The 17,878-nt window shown below is 50.2% G+C and overlaps 1 protein-coding gene across 1 annotated transcript in view; it reads right to left on the bottom strand.

Annotated features, from left to right (window-relative positions):
- The window catches only part of LOC119449767 (ecdysone-induced protein 74EF), a 201,584-nt gene extending 192,841 nt beyond the window's left edge, over positions 1-8,743 (bottom strand). The window contains exon 1 of the mRNA XM_049665434.1: positions 8,587-8,743. The gene's annotated coding sequence lies outside the window, so the exon portion shown is untranslated. The remainder of the gene's footprint in view (positions 1-8,586) is intronic.
- Positions 8,744-17,878: the final 9,135 nt, after the last annotated feature.

The raw sequence follows: 17,878 nt of genomic DNA, 5'->3' as shown, positions 1-17,878 counted from the left end.
ACTGCCGACGCGCGTGTTTCAGTATTTCCATTTCGGCGTATAATTACTGGAACTACACCAACTGCTTTAAACATTAAGGAGGTTACGTCACAGCAAACGTGTCACCTATACGGTGACGTAATAGCGTGTTTCCGTCGCTGTGCGCCGCTGTTTTCATTTGCCACACGTAATATTGACCACCCTGTGCAAGGGGTGGTCGTTTCTTCCAGCCTGGACTATTTCTCCCCTTAAATAAAAAAGAAATTCAACAATATATGCAGCTTCCGCTAAACATATTCGGGAGATGTGCAAATCAGGATACAGCGCATTTTTTTTTTTTTTCACCCTGGCGAATGTAAGTACGTCACGGCGGCCCCGATAACGTCAGTGCACAGAGGTTCCCTTGCTCGACTGCCAATCTCAAATGCGACGGCGTGCGGGGATGCATTCTGTAAACACCATGTGAAATTCTCGACAGGCGAACTAAGGATGAACTTGTTGTTCCACAGTGAAATGGCGCAACCCACTCGCGGGATCGGCCATGAATCGGGCGGTGCGAAAACTGTTCGCACATACCATCAATCTTGGAAAAGCTGCAGGACTGGCAATCGCCTAATTCTCTTATTAACAGTCTTTAAACAGCACCTAAGCAGACAACGCGTACACCTGGTCCGTTAGCGGATATGACGCATATCTCAGCACATCGCCTCCGATATGCTCAGCCCGCCGCGGGCGTCGCGTAGTTTCGTACCGAGGAGTACAACTGGTTCTCAACTTTCCAAGTTGTGTGTCATTTCCGGCAAGCGGTAATGACAATTTTCTTTTCCTTTACCAGTTTCCCTATCAAAAACGTCTATTCTTTCGAGTTTTTCATGACGCATCCACTCGTATTTCGAACGTAAGATTTTGCACGGAGGCGGCTCTATATTTACGCTTATCCGAAACTAGGCTTTTGACGCAGTCCAAATCATTAATGCGAAAGCATTATATGGCTTATGATGCGGAAAATCCGGCGGCGTGGCTGGAGATGTGACAAAAATTCGCGTGGTCACAGCCAATCAACGTGAGGTGCGTGCCGCGTGGGCCGCTGGGTTCCTTGAAACATCACCAGATGGCGCTCGCCTCGGCAGCGGCGCCGGCCGTGCGGGGAAAAGATAAAGAGAACCAGAAAGCTCACCTTCGCGCATAGCGTTAGCCGCAAGCGTTTCCCGGTAAATATTACGGTTGCATAAGCTGCAGTTGCCGGGAGCGGCAACTGGGATGCCCGTCTATATCCTCCCAAGACCCCTTGTACAATACATTGCACATTGCTTTCAACTTATTTTGCTTTACCTCCCTGCCTTCTGCTTTTCTCTTTCCTCCTTCCTCCTTCCCTTCCTTGCTTTCAACTCTTTTAGAAATTCACTCGGAAGTGATAACGCAAGCTATTCATTCTGGTTATGAAGTATGTGAAGTACGGTGCATGTGTAACCGGTAAAGAATTGATTTAATCATATTCTTGTCGTCCGCTGTCGAGAAATTTGACACTAAATTGATCTATACCTCTGTGTCGTCCCAGACGGCCGAAAGCAAGCTTGAGGTGTGTTTCGAAATCACTGAGACTGCGTGAAAATACCAGACGTGGCAGCAACATGACAATGTACTACACGCAGTTCCGTCTTCATCTCTGCGTTTGAGCAATGAAATGCAGTTTTTATCATAGCGAAGATGAGGAGATAGTGGATACATGGAGACGCAGCTTTTGGCATCTAACCGTACTATTTAAATTTTGAAAATTGTTTTTTTTCCAAGTTCATAACATAACAGTAGACAATAAGAAACATCTTGAAGAGCGATTATATGTCCCATACTTGTGGTCGGATCTCAAGGGGATATAGCGCCGCGCGTCGCGGCGCTGCCAGTCGGTCCGATGATTTCGGTGACTTCTGTCGTGCGCTCCGATGGACGAACCTTCGACTTCTCAGTCAGTAGCTGCGCCCTGCTCCTTTGGACTTCCACGCTAGTACGCGAACGAAGCCTAGGCGTCATCGGAGAGACGTCGCAATGCTTTCGCATTCATCCACGTAGAGATACCTAAGTGCGCTTGAATTTTTTGTTGTTGTTGTTGCAGTTGGCCTTTAACGCGTCGCAGCCGCTTTCAGTGTCGCCAGCAGGTATTTCCTTCCGTTCCTTTCCATTTTATTGCGATATAAATTATATGGACACTCCAAGCGAATCTTTGTCGTCGGCGTCGCCGTGAGGTTCCGTATAAAGTCCAACGGCGATAAAATCGTCGCCGCGCGCCGTACGTGTGTGCGAGTGAAAGCGTACGAGGGTGAGCCAACAATCGCGGCTGTAGCGCACGCGAGGGAGGAAGGCAGGCCGGGAGCACGCGGTCTGCTTTCGCGCGGGAGGCACGGGGGCGAGCTAGGAGACAAAGAGTGAGGGAGGGGAGAGGGTGCGTTCTGCTCGTCGGCTGCTGCTCACAGCGCGGCCGCCGTATCTTGAAAGCGATCTGCGGTGTGGGCGAAGTGCTCGCCCGCGCGGGCCTCATCTTCAGAGCGATCTGCGATGGGAACAAAGTGCATGCGCCGAGTGCCGGTAGCTTCGTATGCACTGTGCTTTCGACGTTTAGTTTGCGTTGAAGCGAGACGAGAGACAGCGCGAAGGTCAATTTGCCCTCTGCTGCTGGCGCGCTTTCTCACTCCGGCGTTTTCACAACTAGTTTCCGCGGTCATCGAGCGAGATGTGTTCATGTTTACCTATGCGCACGTCACACGGTGCTTGTCTATTTAGTTAGTAAGCGAATGTTTACAACTTTATACGGCCCATTAAACTACTATCCATGCTTCGTATAGCTCTCTACTAATTTTCTAGCGCAATCGATGTTTCGTCTTTCGGGCGAAACTGCGACTTTTTTGTTTAATGAACAACCAATCACTGCTACTATCGGCTGCCGAAAGCGAAACGCCTGCGGTTGTACACGACCAACGTGGGCAATCTCTTTCTTTGCGCTTGTGTTTCAACAAACACCTCGGTTTCAACGCGCGTCGCGCATCGTGACGCATAAATCGCGCCGTCGGCGAGTCCAAAGTGGCAAAAACACGAACACCATGGACTTCGCACTTCCGCGCCAGGGCCGTTCTGGTCTGTCGAACAGCGACGGCGTGCTCTTTTGCTGCACACGTTTGATATTCTATGCAGCAGATTGAGTCTCCGCTAGAGTATAATTTTTTTCTTTCTTTCTTTCTTAAGAGGTAACCAGCTTGTTACATGCTTGCCTAGCGTTATTACGTGAAACTAACCTCACACCGCGCAGGCGATTTGTAGTCGCATAACTTATCCATCGCCCTCGAGAACAGAGCGTCTCGCAGGCCGCCGTGCACCATTCCGTGAGGCTTTATTCTGTGCTTGCACATCGTGATAAACGAGCGCAGTTGCGTAATCGGTCGCATTAGCACAGTATCGTGATGTGTATCAATTTACACACTCTCTCTTTCTGCGTATCAGGACACCGGCTTTACAGCGAGCAGTTTCCGAACGCGTTGGCTTTCGACTCGCATGATCACATTCCTTTGTTTCTTTGTTTGTTGCCGTAGTTTCACGGCAACAACGAGCATTGACAGAATCGCTTGAGATGTCAATGTACATTTAAAATATCAACGACAGATCTCACAAGTTGCACATCCGCCCGAAGCTTGCCAGAGCGTATATCGCGCTCAGTGAGCCGATTATGCAGTATTGATTGATTGATTGCCCCGCTATGGCTCAGTGCCGAGGGTGTTCTGCTGATGAGTGAGCAGGGGGTCGTGGCTTCGTCTGCCAGCTGTGGCGATGCGTTCCGACGAGGCAGTATGCAGAAATGTCCGTATGCTTATATTTAGGGCCACTTTAATTAACTACATGCGGTCGAAATTAATCCATAGCCCTCCACTATGGTATCCATAGCCTTTCACTAAGTGTGCAAAATCTAGTATGCACTTTCAGGAGCGGTAAACCACACAAGATTAAGTTACTCTACAGTGGTATAGAAAGTTCAACCGCAGCAGTTAGTGCTTCTGTTTAGCATCCCTTTTATTCACCCACATCACCGCCAGGACTGTCGATAAAGTACTTGAACATGGAGGCAAAGACCTCCGCGACCGAAGTATAGGGTGGCTACCCTCACAGGAATTCCGGTAGTTCATATGTATATAAAGTCCACAGAAGCTTTTCTGTGAGGTCTATAGATTGCCTGGGGACTTATAGCCCGACACGTTGTCAACTATTGTCACACATTTTCTGCGAAGCGTCCGTTGAGAAGGCTGTGGATCACAGCAGGCCCAAGCAAATAAGACTCGCCACCGACTTTTGTCTACAGATACTGCCGTGTCTTGATATAACAAAAAGGGACAAATCTGTAATAAGGCAAAGTTCTTCATAGTAGACCTGCAGGCAATCTATATTGCTTACAAACACTCTAGAAACGACAGATGCAACACGATGGATATAGACTGCGACTGCATTTCGTATCATGAAACTTCTCTCTCTCTCTCTCTCTTTCTATAGACTGTCTAATGTTTTTTTTTCCTTTTTTTCCATTTTAACCACGACAGAACTTAAGAGCCCTGAACAGGGTTTACTGCGTCCGTCCATCCCGTCTACCCATGGCGAAAAGAAGGAACTAGGAGGGACCATTTCGCAACAAGATTGAAGCCAAACAAATCGGCCAAACACGTGATCGTCACGTCAGATCGAGAGCATCTTAGGTTTCAGTGCTCCCACTCTGCAAGCAGAGCAGCGGCAGAGCAGCCGAACAAGGCGCATCGAATAAAAAACGACCGGCAAAAAAAAATGGCTCCAATCCACGCTGTGAAGGTGGTTGGACAGCGAAGCTGTAAACGACAACTAAAGAACAATTACCCATTACGACGTGGCTTGAAATTGTTCACACGGCGACATTCACATGCACTTTACCTAATTATTAGCCTAAGACGTTTCAACGGCCTGCGACTTGGCTTGCGCCGCTACTTCGTGCACCTAAAGAGTGGACCAGACAAAAGAGAAATGCACTTGAGCACACTTTCACCGCGCCTCGTGTGCACGCTCTTCAGGAGTCCTCACTATACGTGGCCTTCCCATAGCACTGTCACAACACGAATGGCGAACGCTATGCGCGAAGGCGAGCTTTCTGGTTCTTTTTTTTTTCTTTCTCCCGCACGGCCAGCGCCCCCGCTGCCGCGGGTGCGCGGAGGCGAGCGCCATCTGCTGGTGCTACAAGGAAACCAGCGAGCCTCCCGAGTTTATTGCCGACGGACACGACAGACCCGTTGGGAGGTAAAGCTATACAGCTTCGCTGTAAAAATTATATGCCAACACACGCCGAGTCTCAGAGGTCACGTGTTGGGCCGACTTTTCGAGTGAAATGCGAATGGAATGGCCTCACGGAGACTTGGCTTGCAGGGACTGGCTGCGTGACGCTATGTTTCCTCCTACTTCGTCCATGCGTCCACCTAACGGCTGTCAACGTCATGCCGTCGTCGTTCCTCGTCCTCAGCTTCGCCCTCTACTACATGGCGAATAATTCGAAACTTTGATTACCACCAGCTCCGGGAATCAAAACTCGGAGTCTCTCGGGCTACGCGAAATTGGGAGCCGGACGCGCCCACCACTGAGCAATCGCGCAACATTTGCTCCTCTTGCCAATTTGTGCAACACACAGACTTCGAGAGTGGTGACGTGTGTGCGTGTATTTCCGAGGCAAAAGCAGGAAATATTGTAAAGGACGAAGACGGCTTTTTGTGCATGGCAAAAGTGGTTGTTCTCGGTAGGAGGACAATTTATTGTAGGAAAGGGAGAGAGGTCGCTCTTCGCTAGTATGCTCCGGCCTTCTGCTCTACACAGTGGGAAGGAGGAAAGGGGGACAAAAAAGAGCGCTAAAAGATGATGACGAGGAGGAGGACAGGAAGGAGATAATCGTATACACACTAACCACGAAACGTAGTGGTTTTCTTGGTAGATTGACAGTATCCGCCGCAAAAGCCTGCTGCTGTCGAAGAAAACGAGCTCACGGGAATCGCTGAAGTCGGCTGACTTTACAAAAAAAAAAAAAAAGATGTAGTATGCAAGCATCGTAACCGAGAGGCTTGCATGTGCCAGCAAATCAGTCGAACAGTGCGCAGGGCTGCCTTGCGCGGCTTCCCCGCGCGCTGCAGATCTCCGGGCGTTGTGGTCGGCTAGTTCGACTGCCCGCGACGACGAGTGGTGAACTTGGCGGCCCGCAGCGGTGGTAGTGTGTGGTGGGGCTGTCCCGTTCTTCTCCTGCCTCCTCGCCCGTCCGGCCGGCCCGATCTGGGTCAGTTTCGGCCAGTGACCCCCACCCCGCGCTCCACTCTCCCCTCATCACACCGGAGAGGCCACCGCCACGCTCTCCGGAGCAGCAGCAGCAGTATGCTGAGTTGAGCTGAGCTGAGCAGCGCGAAAGTCCCGCGGCCGCAGCGGCACTTCCTAGAAGGAGCTCTGCCGCAATTGGATGCGTCCTTTTCCGAAGGGAAAGGGCCCCGCGCTTGAGCGCACTCCTGTCTCGCTCGGTGACGCCGTCGTGCCACCCTCGTTTCGCTTTTGATGCCATTTTTCTTTTTCTTTACGTTTCGATGTCGTGGCATTTCTAGGGCCAGTCCGAGCCCCTTTCGCGTTTTGCCCTCACAGGTGCTCTCGATGGAGAATAGAGGAAAGGCGAGCCTTGACGAAAGCGGCGACGGAGAGATAATCCTTCACTTCCAAAAAGACATTTGACGCAGATGATCGCTACGCAGAAATAGAAATGAAGAGGGCTGCTGGTGATTATTTAAGGTCGCTCTCTCTATCTCTCTCTTTCAATTCGAAATCATCTGAACAAATCACGCATTTGCATTATTCTCCTGCAAGTGCTCCGTTCGCCGCGAACAGACATCGCAAGTACTCCCGGTTAGGAAGCAAAACATCACGCTGACGGCGAATTTCATCGCGCACGCACCGCAATCTCTGCGGCATCTCCGACGACGGCGTGAGCGATCACAAAAGCAGTTTTCGTGCACATGAATGTTCTCCTTGCTTCGCCATCGGAACTAGCTATAGCGAATCGCAGTAGGTATGTCTGAAATGGAATCAGCCACCGTGCGTTCTTAGGCACAGTGTTCTAACCATACGCCACGGCCGCTTTCCGCATGCGAACAGGGCACTGACACACGCCGATGTATTTCCGTTGGGCTCGTCTCGGGAACCATACCATTAGCCTACAATGGTGGCATGCCTGCAACGATGGTGCACGTGCGAGCTACATAGAACCTCGTATTCATGAGCGCGTCTCAACTTCCACCTGTTGCTCGACTGCGACATTAGATAGATAGATAGATAGATAGATAGATAGATAGATAGATAGATAGATAGATAGATAGATAGATAGATAGATAGATAGATAGATAGATAGATAGATAGATAGATATTCTTTGTATATGGATCGCGAAACGTACGTGCTATCTTGTGTGTAAAAGAAGATTCATGTGACTTAAGCTGATGTATTCTATCATCATTCTCCGCCTATCCTCCAGCCTCCTTTTGCATGACTCTGTATACCTTTTGCATATTAATTCTAATGTCCCATGAAAGCTTTTAAATCCTGATGACACTGGATCTCAGCGCTCATCTCGTTTACCTGGGAATTACGCTGCAAAATAATATGCTAATTCGCTTCTCTGGCCTATATGATGCTACTGATGATGATGATGATGATGATGATGATATCTATTGACATCCTTTTCCTTAATTATCGGCGATTTCTGCGCTGCAATCGGCCAACTTCAGCGTATCCTCAAGGTTCAGCGAAATCAATAGTGTTTTTGAAAGCAACTCTTTAATCGTGCTAATTGCAGGGGAGCGTTACTGAAACGCAGTAACGCTCTGTAGACGGAGGGCGTTCACCTCCACTCGGTGGAGAGAGAGCGAAAGCTTATACACAAGAAAGGGCCGAGAGGTGAACATGAAGCGAATTCAGCTGAGGTCCACTCGATTCACTTGCATTTCGTGAACTATAGATAAGGAGGTGCTGTGCTTTGCGAAATTCGTTTCACTGCCGGTACAACACGGCGGTGTCTTATTATTATTTGTTTTGAATGTATATATACACATGACAGTAAAGTTAAAGCGAGGAGCAGGCTGGCAATTGCCACCGGAAGGTGCACAACGCCTGCCTATACTCTTCGAAAAGGAGGAGGCAGAAACATAGACATGGAAGTTAGGAAGGAGGGGAGGAAAAAAAGGACTCGCCACGGAGACTGCGCAGTGCTTGTGCCGGGAGGGTTCAACACGACCAATAAATGGCACTGAACTAACCTGAACTAGTTCTCGAAGTACAGGGAGAACCGAACGGACTTACAAACCACTCTGCGCGCTGGGGAAAGGGGAGCGAAAGAGGACAGTGACCCGTTTGGATGGGGACAGAAGGAAGAGGAGAAGCACACGACGAGAGAGTTCACAGTCGAGGCGTGTCCGTGAATCCGGGAATACGGCGTGGAGTTTCACGGTTCACGGGACTGGCTTCGAGCCAGGAAGCTCTGGCGTACATGTAACACTCGGATGAAGAGACGCGGCGGCGTTGCAAGGACGGCTCACCGTGCTCGCTGTACAAGAGGGTCGACGACGACGTGGTGACTCAGCGATGTCCGGTACTCGGGTCCCTGAGCGAGCAGCCGCCCCGAAAGGTCCCGCTGGAAGTCCGCACACGCCGGCCACTGCTATGCAGCACGCCGACCGGGGCAGGAACCCTGCACAGGGGGCGCCACACTCGTGTCAGCGTGGTACCAGTGTTAACCTAAACGCAGATGAATTCCACGCTCCGAACAGCGCGGTAACGTGACCGTACACAACAAGAGAAGATGCACACTGCGCTGGCGATTGCGCTGTTCTATACGTCAATGTTCATCAACAAGCCCAGTTGGCCACCTTGCCAGAGAGAGAGTCGGCTTTACACACTACAACACTGAATCCATCGTCAATGCACCAAAGAACACAACAATGGGGGTATGCGAGAATCCTATTTGATAGAACCGCCATGTTCCTATTATGTATCCTTCCCACCTTCCCCACAAGAAAGAAGTCAGCCCCAGCTCCTTGTAGAGGCTTCACGATTTTTGCCGCCGATTTCACGATTATTTGCAGGAATAAAACGTTTTACCAAGCAACCATAATCGAAGTTCCGCAAGTGCGCTCCTCCACACAGCGTGAGCGCACGAAGTGGTGCCGACATTCCCTCGCCTCCCTGTATTCGTCATTTTATCCTCGCTGTTTGCAAGCGACCGCCAGCTTGAACAGTGCTACAAGTGTGTAGTCGGGCACTTTGTGTAAGATAATATCACCTTTGGGAAATTGTGCTAGCAATATTTCACATAATTTATTTTATTTTCGCGGACTATACCCCTCAAAAATACGGGTCATTGCAGCCATCCGTCGAGGAGAGCGTTCATGAAGGCATACGCAGTAAAATAACGCCGCTGTGAGTGGTTTCTGCATATGTCTGTAATGTCCAAGACACTTTAGACGACTTAATGACTTCAGCTGAAGCGCTGCAAAAAAGTTAAACGAAATCGCGGTCAGTGTGTCGACTCTGTGCGACTCGAGTAATCACACCTACAACGATTGGAATTTCAAGCAAGCGAGAAGAGCCAGAAAAAGAAATCGACAAGTATACCACATAGGGTTTCAGATTCTTGCTTCTTATCACGTCAGTTGGAAAGCTGAGAAATAGCTGATAATAGTGGAGAACTCTGGGTTTAATTTGGACCAAGCGGCATTCCTAGGCGACCTGAAAGATAGTGTGCTTATATCGCAACTGTAAAGTCGCTTTACCACCGGACAACACACCAATCATCGCCTTGGGAGTTGTCAGCATGATCACCGCTCGTTTTCAGCGAGAGGGTCGATGTAGTCAAAGAGTTAGCATTTTGTTCATCCGAAGTACGCTCGCTTCATCGATTCGTTCGGTGTACTTGTACCGCGTTTGCCTCGCGTCTATACCCAAACCTCAGCGTACCGACTTGGCACGCAACCTGCATCAAAAACACCGATACCATCGAAGGGAACTTGGTTAACGTGCACAGCGCCTTAGCCGTTGAGTCGCCACAGCCGTCTCAAGGTTCGACGTCGGAATCTCCAGTGCACATAACCATTTCCCTGTTACCAAAGCGAATTCGATCGAGCCGCCTCGCTCTCGAAACAGAAAGATGGACAGAACAAAGGAAAAGGCGAAATTTAGTTACGGCATAGAAGCCTCCCTCTTCCTTCCTTACCATTCATACTCTCCCTGTATGCATGCGGTCTACGTTTGCCCCGTAATCGCATAGAGGTAACGGGGCCGTCAGGAAAGCGGCCTTTGTGAGGAAGTTCCTGACGCTTCCTTAACGTGCTCTCGAAGTAGTTACGACATTGACGCGCGCTCTTCCTTGCGTGGGGATGCATTGCGACGCTTGCCCCGTAATCGTATACGGACAAGTAACGGGACCGCCAGGAACACGGCGCGTTTTGTGCGGAAGTTTCCGACGTTTCCTTAACGTGCTTTCCTGCCTGTCCTCTCACTTTGTTTTTCCTCCTCTATCCTTATTTCTCTTGCTCCTTTGTTTTCTTTGCATACGCAAGAATGTAGTATACAACCTCTATGTTTTGATTATACTGTCTTGTCATAAGACGATGCGCAAGAAGTGGTGACTTTCTTTCTTTCTCTCTCTCTTCCTATTTCTCTCTCTCTCTCTTTCTCTCTGTTTCTTTGTCTCTTTCTCTATTTTTGTCCCTGGTATGTGCCATTGAGCTTGGACCCTTTCCCGATTGGTGATTGAGCTTCGACCCGATTCTGGTGATCCATGGAGCTTGGATCACCAGAATCGGCCCACTCTTCAGCGTGACACCACCACCACCGCCACCGCCGCCGAGAGAGAGAGAGAGAGAAAAAAAAAAACATTTATTTAGACCATCGAGTTGATCTTGAGGACGAGTGGGTGGTGTCCTCATTCCAGGACTTCACTGGCCATGGCTGCTCGACGTACTTGCTAGACGAGAGCTTCTTGTCCCGCCAGGGTATCGCCGGTCAGCTGTACCTCCCACCGCTCAAATGACGTGTTAGGCGTCTTTAAATGTTCAGGTTTGCCCCCGCACCCCCACGAGATGTGAAAGAGCGTAGGGCGTGTGTCGCCGCACCAGGGGCAGATGCCGCGATATGTTTGTGGGTATATATTGCTGTATCTGTGTAGGTTTGGGAATGTGTTTGTTTGGATAAGTCTGAGGGCTATTGCCGCTTCAGTGCTGAGCTTTTTGTGAGGGGGAGGATAAATCCTGCGATTGAGTCGCTGGATCTCGAGTCGGTCGCAGTAATTTGATGGCAGGGGCACAAAGCCGCCGCCGAAACTTGTGAGCCTATAAAGCTTCGCTTAGAGCGCTTTTCAGGTGGAAGTGACCCGTCAATCATTGATCCCTATTGCCTTTCCCTCTTTATTATTATTATTATTATTATTATTATTATTATTATTATTATTATTATTATTATTATTATTATTATTGTTGTTGTTGTTGTTGTTGTTGTTGTTGTTGTTGTTGTTGTTAAAAGAAGCAGGATACACACAGCGTTTTTTGTCGTTGTTGTCGTGGCGGATTTTCTGGCGCAAAGGGTTACGACCATCTTGCGCCAAACTCAACGTGTAGGCTAAAACCAAATTCAAATTGATTTTAAAAAGTACCGTTTAAATGCTTGATTGGTATTTCTGCAGTATTCAATAACTTGATTACATCTTCTATGCACGATACTTCTGCAGGAAGAAGGAAATAAGTCTGATGAAAGCTGCGGGGTCTGTAACCGTCTACAGGTGTACATGCTGTAAGCAAGTGTCTACGGCGGACATTCATTACCTTCTGTGGCAGTGCCTTCGTACCCAGGATATTAGGCACACCATGTGTTAAGAGGCCCAACCAAAGCCTCATGTTCCAGAGACCCTACCCGTTGGATAACGGACAAGTGGGCTAACTCGTTGTTGCAGTACCTGCACCACGCAGGGCTGCATGTGTTTATTTGGTGCCACTTTTGTTCAGAGAGAGAGAGAGAAACAGAAAAGAGGAAAGGCAGGAAGGCTCCTAACACTTCAAGATTGCCTTGACTGACTTGTTGTGTAACGACGGTATAGGCCGGCGTTCCAGGACTGCTTGCTCCGAAAGCGGCCGGTCGTCAAGACGCGCCAGCGCGGTCGCGAGTGACTGCCTATGTGCGCTGTATCGGGGACAATGACAAAGAACATGTTCGATAGTTTCCTCGTTGCCGCAGTGATCACATGCAGCACTATCCTCCCATCCGATGCGGAAAGCAAACGACTTTGTAAATGCGACACCAAGCCACAATCGGCAAAGTACCGTTGTTTCGGGTCGGGATAGTCCAGGTGGAGGTCGAAGTCGAAAACAGGAGTCCAGTCGATGCAGACGTGTGTGCTGCGAACTAGATGTGTTCCAGAACGATTGTGTGGCATCGTTTGCAAGCACTCGAAGTTTCGCTGCTGCATCTGTTCTTGACAGCGGGATTGGTTCCTGCACGCCGTCTTCATGAGCAGATCGAGCAGCTTCATGAGCATGTTCGTTGCTCATTACGCCACAGTGGCTAGGGAGCCACTGAAAGGTGACGTCGTGTCCTTGCCCGACGAGGTGATGAAGGAGCTCGGATTTCTAGGACTAGTTGTTCGTAGGGTCCACGGCGTAAGGCGGAAAGCAAGCAATGTAGAGATGTCTTGTAGTCACTTAAAACACTTCATTTGTTAGGTGGTTCCTCACGAATTATGCAAAGTGCGCTACGAAGAGCAGCAAGCTCCATCGGCTGTCGATGACGTCTGGTGTGATGTCTTGAACTTTAAGGTGGAGACTTTCACAGAAAAAAAAAAAAAAAAAAAACACTGATCCTGCAGAACCGTCCACGGTGGTTGAACCATCAGTGTATAGATGGGTATGATCAGTGTATTTTTCGTACAGCAAGATCAGCGAAAGTTGCTTGAGAGCTGGTGATGAGAGCTGGGCCTTCGTTCGAATTCCTGGCACTGTCAGTCGAACTTGTGGCTGAGCCAAGCACTAAGGGGGAAACAAAACTCGCTACGCGATAAGGCACTATCGTCTGACAAAAAGAGGCGTGTGGTCGGTCTTCTGGTAGTGAGGCTAGATAGTGGGAAGGGGCGTAAGCAAGGTGCCTGACGTGTGCTCTGAGTGCTTCTATAATAATGCGAATCTTGGCTGGGTAGTCATGCGCAATTGCAATGGTTTATGATGTTGATGTACATCATGGCAACCCTAGACAAACCATAGGCGCCTGTGCCTCAGCACTTTCGATTGTACGGATGTTAGTTCTGCAGGTATTGGTCAGCACTGCCAAGCTGTACCTCAGATACCCGAGAAACAGCGTCCTGTAGAGTTGCATCATTGCGTGTACTGAAGTACCCCAGCCTTTTCCTCCAAGAAACTTGAAAAGATGAGAGATGGTTGTCAGGCGCTTCTTTAGGTAGATGACAAGGGGACTCCAACAGAGGTCACGGTCGATGATTACCCCTAAGAACACGTGCGTCCTGGCGTAAGATATATTTTGTCCATTGATGAATATGGCGTATGAAGGCATTGGTTTCCGGCTAAACGCGACCAATGCACATTTTTTCTGGGGATATCTTGAGGTCTTGTTCGCTAAGGCATACACAAATACACATTAATCACTAAGCTGCCGCATCGGCCGCTTAATGATAAAGCACCCCACGCATAATATGGAAGATGTGAGTTCGGCTCCTGCCTGCGGCAAGTTGTCTTCTCACCTACTTTCATTTCCCCCTTTTTTTACTATATACTTAACTATTTTTAGGTTAAAATAAAACATAACAGTTTTCCGCTATGCTGCCTTTGGCTTCATTGTCTGGTTAAAAAAGGAAAAATCGAGGCCTAAGGTACTTTTCGTTCTTCTCACTCCTGCTCTTATACGACTAAACAAGTTCCCTTTTCATGGTGGCTGAAGGCAAGAAGCTTAATTCTCCATACGAGGCTGCATACAAAGCCCAAATTTGTAAAAACAGTCTACCAAGGTCGCTGCACCTTAGAGAGTATTCGATTTCTATTTTTGCTATGCTATTCTTACAACCTGCCATGTTTGGGCATATATATACGCTGGCGCAGATTTAGCCGTTTAACGGTAACATAAGCGACCATCGACCATGTCGCGCAGAATGCGTCGGTTCCCGTCAGGCCAGCGAAGCGAAGCGGCATTGGGCTTGGCCAGTGCTAGGCAGGCAAGACCGCCCGGGAAAACGCAGTGCTGATGGATCGCCTTATTGCACGTGAATACTTCAGGTGTCCGCCTTGAGCGAGAAGACACAGTTCTTTAGCAGAGGGTACGTCCTGCTACACCGCGTGACGCAGTACACGACGAGTTCCTTGTCAGTGTCCTAATTATACGTGCGGTCAACTTGTCCAAGACTGCACCCGATCCTGGCCCAGTTCATCCGCGATTTTCGTTCACGCATAACCAGTAGAGCGGATCAGTCACTGCGCTGTCCCGGACTTTAATTAACCCTCGGCCGAATGAATCCGGATTTATATTCTCATTCAGCAGGCTGCGCTCTGTTTTCGAGATTGGTACTTTGGTCACCACATCACGGTTCTTGCACCCCCACTTGCTGTCTCAAATACAAAATAGCCCAAATGTGGATATGCATACGCCTTGATCATTTAGCTGTGGAAATAGACGCACGTTCGACAATATGCATATCCAGGCGTCATTGTCTGACAATCGTAGCATTCGTGTATCTGCGCTATATTTGTTTTTCAAGTGAAGAGTTGGAAGCTTAGCTGCGCAACGCTGTTGTCTAGTCCTCTTAAGGTTTATGCTGCGCAGTGGTACACTGCAAGACCGAGAGGCGATTCGCCAACTATAAGCGATAATTCCACGCTGTGTCCTGACCTGTCTTTGGCTGTCACGGTAAGTTTTCTTTATCTGAGACCCAGCCTTCGCCCAGTTATTTCGAGGCACAGGCCGGGAATATTCGGGACGCCCACTTCTCGTGGCACCCTCTTGACACGTGGTGATTCATTCTCGACGGAAAGGACCTCCGCGTTGCCTCTCGCATACAGATGACAGCCTAATCACTCCCGATGGGCAGCGCTATATTCGCGTCCTTTGCAAACTGGTCCGCGCACGGGTTCACTCGGCGGAGCCGGCATTGCAGTAGGGCTCGAGCGTCAAGAATGCCCGTCGCGCGCGCCACCAAACGTGCAAGCGCGTTTCGGAGGGATGGTGGCGCTTTCTCGCCAGCAGATGTGCCTCGCGTCGCTGCATTGCAGCGGCAGGCAGGCAGGGACGCCTGATTACGCGGCCTTTTCGCCAGGCGCTGGCCACAGGTAACAGGTTGCGGGCCAAGACGGGCCTGGCTATTTTCGTCCAGCGCTCGCTCGCTTGCGTGCGTGCGAGAGTGCGTGTGCAAGGTGCGCGAGTTTCTTTTCGCCGTCCAGCGACGCAGTGCGCGCAGGCGCGCGCGCGCAATCCTGAGGTGGTGGTCAGCCAGCCGGGCGAGGGGGGCTCGCGCGACCAAAATAGCGACGCCCCACCAGCTTGCCGCGCGCGGGGGCCACGGGGGGACGTTGTCCCAGTTCCCGCGCGTTCTTCCTGGTTCGCCCGCTCAGGGCGACCGGCTGACTGGATCTGACGTCACGCGGCCTCCTCCAGTGACGTCACACGTGGAGCGCTTCTGCGGCTACGCCACCGTGGGCCCAGCACTGTTAACTGCAGGGGCTGGGACTGCTCTCGAGGAGCAGTGCCAGTGACTATCCCCCTGCGGCCCGACGCGCGGTTGCTGCGCCGGCTGCGCCAGCTTGGTGGGACGAAAGATTGCGCCGATGACAGTTTCTCTGTTTTGTTGCTATAAGTGGCGCCTTCAAACGGCAACGCGCGAGGCTCTAGAGTTATCTTAGCGCAAAGACGCGCATTAACTGTTTCTCACCCCATAAGATACTAACGATATTCCGTTCTCTCATCAACGACGGTACGGTCCCGTACTGATCAGCCCAGAGTTCTTTTGCAAGTTCAAGAAGCTTGTGTCTGCAAGCTGGAACCGCGCTTTTCCGGGAGGCAAGGCGTACATCTTAAGACTTATACACTGCAAGACTGGCAGTTCGAAGGCTGCCTTTTACACGTAGTTCGAGCAACCCGTCACCTGTAAGAGGCAGAAAGTGTTTCACTCTCCAGCATATCTATCTACTGTTTGTATCGAATTTTATTATGCGCTGTATCCCCATCCAAGATATCACACGGACTCTTATAAATTGTGGTGATGTTCTATGACAAATCCCAAATAGAATTCGCGAAGACACGGGACAAAATCAGAACAAAGGCAGCTTATTGAACTGGCACACGAAGACGAAAGAAGGATCTTGTCTGCTTGCTTAAGCTGCATTTCATGGCCCCTTGAACATCGTGCTTGCAGTACATGTGCGATCGCTTAAGTAAGCACGCTACAGTGACACCCGTAAGGATGAACAGGGTTCCAGTGGCTGCCATCACATACATAGACAATAACATAGACATCATAGATAACAATTCGTCATGTTAGACGCCCCCGAAGCTACGTACACCCGGCTGTGGATTCACTATAAACGCATAGGCTTGTTTAACACGTGAACCAAGATTGCAACACACGGCTATAGCCTCCGTTGGCCGGTGGTCGAATCGGCGACATCGAGCTCAGCGACAGACACCATGGTGAGTGGCAGTAATGCAAGAAAGAGTAGAGAAGACGTATAGAAAGTCTAGCTCTCAAAGGATATTCATCCAGAAACAGCGGTAGCTGCCTGAAGGACAACGACGACGGCTCATACGCCAGACCCGGGGCCGAACCCAGGCTGAAGATGGACAGACAAAAAAAAAAAAAAGAATCCTGGTGGCTTCTTTTGACCGGTGTAGTGTCAGCGTGAGCCTATTCTGAGCGAATATTGACCTGTCTTTTACCTGCTGCTTGAGCACGAACTCCATTTCACCACGGACCAGCAGTGATGAGGCGCAAGGACGAGTCATTCGTGGCCAACGTCGGCCATTTAGAAGCAAGATTACCGTACTGTCGGTCGGGTTGGCTGGCTGTATATTGCTATTTCCAGTGCAAAGGCGGGACAAGCGAACAGACTAACACGAGACAGAGCCTCTCTGACTATCAACTGAATAGTACTATGGCCATGGAACTGACTATAGCACTGCATCGACGGAAGGTCACCGCGCATTCTTTCAGTGGAAGCAAAATACTATACCAACGAGGCTTTTGTCCGAACCGGGCGCGCGAGTTCCGTTCTGTCGCGTAACGGCGCTTCCTTTTTGCTTCTTCACGCACACCGGTCGTTACGTGTTGCTGGAAGAGGAAACTTCCCCGGCGCTACTCTTCTTCCTTCCCTTCGGCGTTGCCGCAGAGAGGCGGAAGTGCGGTCGCCATCCGCATGCACAAATGGCCATTCACGGCACAGAGAAAGGCTGACGCAATCTCTCTGTCACCGCGGCCGCTATTTCGGGACCGCGCGCGCGGCTGGCTCAGCGCTGATCGCCAGCAGCGATGCCGCCGCGCGGCTCGCGACCGCAGCTGCATGCGGCGTCCACTCGATCCCGCTGCTTGCTCGCATTGTACAAGCCTTCACGAGCGGTGCGAAGCCGTCCTAAGGATGCAGGACACCTTTCCCGTCTTATCGCGCAGCTATACATTGCAACGGGGCACTGCACTGCGGACAGAGCGTCCAGCTAAGCAGCACCTGCCGCATCCGACTCGGTATATACGGGCAGGCTCAGACATGATCGCAGCAGACGATACGGACACCGTGCGTTTAGACGTCCATTTCATTCTCATAGAAACTATAAAGGGGGAGTGCGACACGTTTTGAA

The sequence above is a fragment of the Dermacentor silvarum genome, chromosome 4, assembly GCF_013339745.2.
Source record: "Dermacentor silvarum isolate Dsil-2018 chromosome 4, BIME_Dsil_1.4, whole genome shotgun sequence".
In the NCBI taxonomy this organism is placed as follows: Eukaryota; Metazoa; Arthropoda; class Arachnida; order Ixodida; family Ixodidae; genus Dermacentor; species Dermacentor silvarum.
The sequence above is the reverse complement of the archived record's forward strand: the minus strand, read 5'-3'. Positions and strand labels throughout refer to the sequence as shown.